The 3,881-nt window shown below is 45.6% G+C and overlaps 1 pseudogene; it reads left to right on the top strand.

The window, feature by feature from the left end:
* Positions 1–551: 551 nt before the first annotated feature.
* On the top strand, positions 552–3,544 carry Decr1-ps1 (2,4-dienoyl-CoA reductase 1, pseudogene 1; annotated as a pseudogene).
* The last annotated feature ends 337 nt before the right edge of the window (positions 3,545–3,881 follow it).

Genomic DNA, 3,881 nt, shown 5'->3' on the forward strand with positions numbered 1-3,881 from the left:
TGTGTGCAAGAAGGAATACTAAGCAGCCTTTACAAAGAACAAGATGCTGGCACATGCTATAGCACAGATGAAGTGTGCTGAGTGAAATAAGCCAGCTGCCGAAGACACACGCTACACAACTCCACTTACATTGTTCGGGGATAGCCACCAGACAAGACTGCTCTCAGACATGGGTTTTAGCCAATAGAAAGTCTTTATTAGCTGGTCAGTGACTACACTGGGTATTCGTGATCCCAGTGTAGCCCCGAATCTTGCTCAGAGTGAGCTTCTAAGCACAAAAAACATGTGCTGACATGTAGTTGACATACTACAATGAACAAGAACAGCTAGCCAGAAGCAGGACTACAAAAGTGAAAAGATTAGTACATTTAGAAACTTTCCCAGAACTGTACATTTTGATGGATTAGGCCTTTGTTTTAGTTTGGCAGGAGGTGCTGTCTTCATGCTGAGTTTTATAGCATTTCCACCATGGAGTCACCTGTGCTAAGGTCAGGGCCCTGTTACATCATTGGGTGGTTAAAGTGTTCAGATTCATACAGACAGAAGGTAGAATGGTGACTGCCAGAGGTGAGAGAGAAACAGGAAGCTGTAAATTGGGTTAATTGTTTCAGTTTTACATGATGAAAATATTCTGAAGAACTCTGAAACCAAGTTCTGAAGGTTTCTCACCACCATACACTCTACTTCAAAGTCTAGTCTGTATACTTGAAAACAGTTCAGAGAGTAGGTTGGAGAAGGAGAATCCCAGAGGACCAGAATGGCAGCAGCGAACAGAATGAGGCAGTGTATCAGGGAGGGCATCGCGGGAAACAGAGGACACACCTCAAGCAGAACTTGGGAGTATCCAATAAAGAAACCGCACGCAAAGCTGAGTTTGATAGTGTATGCCTATAATCCTGGCACGTGGAAGCAGGAGAATTACCTGTTTGAGGTTGGGGCTGGGGCTGGCTCAGTGGGTAAGCGCTTTCTTTGCAAGTGTGTAGACTTCCAGCACTGCAGTAAAAGCCAGGTGCACTAGCACATGTCTGTCACCCCAGCATTGGAGACGTTGTGGGGTCAATTGGATCCTGGGGTCTTGCTGCTCAGCATCAAGAAGTTTCAGCTTCGTTGAGAGAGCCTGTCTCCAAAACTAAGGTTGTGGGCAGTAGAGGAAAAAGGAAGCCTCTCCACATATACATGCCTATACCACACATGTGCGCGCGCACGCACGTGCATGCACACACACACACACACACACACACACACACACACACATGAGTTCAAGGTCATGCTCAATTACATACAAATTTGAGGCAATCCTGGATTATAGGACTCTCTCCCTCCCTCCCTCTTTCCCTCTCTCTTTTTCTCCCTCCCTCCTTTCCTTCCCTCCCTGCCCCCTCAAAACACATATACCATTAAGTTCTGCTGCAGACACGGCGCTCCTGAGCCGTGCAGTCTCTGCTGTGATGTCCTGCCTCCCCTGTGATCTGGATCCTCAGAGGTTTCTCAGCTTTGAAACGAAAACCCTGTATCAAAGGATCGATGCTCCACAGTCTAAATTCTCCCTGCCCCTTTTAAAGCCTATGCTACCACCTAATGCTTTTTAAGGAAAAGTGGCCTTCATTACAGGAGGAGGGACTGGCCTTGACAAGGCAATGACAACTTTCCTGTCCAGCCTGAGTGCCCAGTGTGTGATAGTCAGGAGGACTATTGATGTTCTGAAAGCTACTGCAGAAGAGATTTCCTCTAAAACTGAAAATAAGGTTCATGCGATTCGGTGTGATGTTTGAGTTCCTGACATGGTGCATAACACAGTGCTGGAGCTGGTCAAAGTTGCAGGCATCCTGATGTGGTGAGGAACAGCTCGGCAGGGAACTTCATTGCTCCCAGCGAGAGACTGGAAGATCAAAAACTCAGGTGACAGCAGATGCTGGGGAGGATGCGGAGAAAGAGGAACACTCCTCCATTGTTGGTGGGGTTGCAGACTGGTACAACCATTCTGGAAATCAGTCTGGAGGTTCCTCAGAAAATTGGACATTGAACTGCCTGAGGATCCAGCTATACCTCTCTTGGGCATATACCCAAAAGATGCTCCAACATATAAAAAAGACACGTGCTCCACTATGTCCATCGCAGCCTTATTTATAATAGCCAGAAGCTGGAAAGAACCCAGATGCCCTTCCACAGAGGAATGGATACAGAAAATGTGGTACATCTACACAATGGAATATTACTCAGCTATCAAAAACAATGACTTAATGAAATTCATAGGCAAATGGTCGGAACTGGAAAATATCATCCTGAGTGAGGTAACCCAATCACAGAAAAACACACATGGTATGCACTCATTGATAAGTGGCTATTAGCCCAAATGCTTGAATTACCCTAGATGCATAGAACAAATGAAACTCAAGACGAGATGATCAAAATGTGAATGTTTCACTCCTTCTTTAAAAGGGGAACAAGAATACCCTTGGCAGGGAATAGAGAGGCAAAGATTAAAACAGACACAGAAGGAACACCCATTCAGAGCCTGCCCCACATGTGGCCCATGCATATACAGCCATCCAATTAGACAAGATGGATGAAGCAAAGAAGTGCAGGCCGACAGGAGCCGGATGTTGATCTCTCCCGAGAGACACAGCCAGAATACAGCAAATACAGAGGCGAATGCCAGCAGCAAACCACTGAACTGAGAATAGGACCCCCGTTGAAGGAATCAGAGAAAGAACTGGAAGAGCTTGAAGGGGCTCGAGACCCCATATGTACAACAATGCCAAGCAACCAGAGCTTCCAGGGACTAAGCCACTACCTAAAGACTATATATGGACTGACCCTGGACTCTGACCTCATAGGTAGCAATGAATATCCTAGTAAGAGCACCAGTGGAAGGAGAAGCCTTGGGTCCTGCTAAGACTGAACCCCCAGTGAACTAGACTGTTGGGGGGAGGGCGACAAGGCGGGGAGGATGGGGAGGGGAACACCCATAAGGAAGGGGAGGGGGAGGGGATGTTTGCCCGGAAACCGGGAAAGGGAATAACACTCGAAATGTATATAAGAAATACTCAAGTTAATAAAAAAAAAAGAAATCAGAAAGCAGCTAATTATAGCACAGAAAGGAGCTGCATTTCTTGCTATCACTCCCGTCTATGCTAAGAGTGGATCAGGCTTTGTAATGCCAAGTTCTTCAGCGAAATCAGGCATGGAAGCCATGAATAAGTCTCTTGCAACTGAATGGAGTAGATATGGAATGCGTTTCAACATAATTCAGCCAGGGCCTATCAAAACCAAAGGTGCCTTTAGCTGTTTGGACTGGACTGAAAGATTTGAGAAAGATATGATTGACAGAATCCCCTGTGATTGGCTGCGAACTGTGGAGGAACTTGCAAACCTAGCCACTTTCCTTTGCAGTGATTATGCCTCTTGGATTAATGGGGCAGTCATTACATTTGACGGTGGAAAGGAAGTGTTTCTGTCAGGTGAATTCAACTCTCTACAGAAGGTCACTGAGGAGGAGTGGGATATAATTGAAGAACTCATCAGGAAGACAAAAGTCTCCTAAGATGCTCATGACTTCCTCTGTGACAAACTAAAGTTAGAGACTAGAGTGATAGAGATGGACCATGGTCTTCTGCTTGCCTTCAGGGTTAATAAACTGTTTGCTTTGATGAAGAAAACACATATAACACTTATAACAACAACAATAACTACAACAACGACAGAACAAACAAAAACCACATACAAAATTATGACAGGACTAATGGAAATCTGTGAGAAAAGGTGAAACATCCAAGAGTGAACACCATGGAAGTTATTCACATGCCAAGATCTGGAGAACTAGCAGAGGAATCAGTCACTTGTGCTAGGGGCACTGAAGCTCTAGGCCAGGGAGGCCTGCT

The sequence above is a fragment of the Rattus norvegicus genome, chromosome X, assembly GCF_036323735.1.
Source record: "Rattus norvegicus strain BN/NHsdMcwi chromosome X, GRCr8, whole genome shotgun sequence".
Lineage (NCBI taxonomy): Eukaryota > Metazoa > Chordata > Mammalia > Rodentia > Muridae > Rattus > Rattus norvegicus.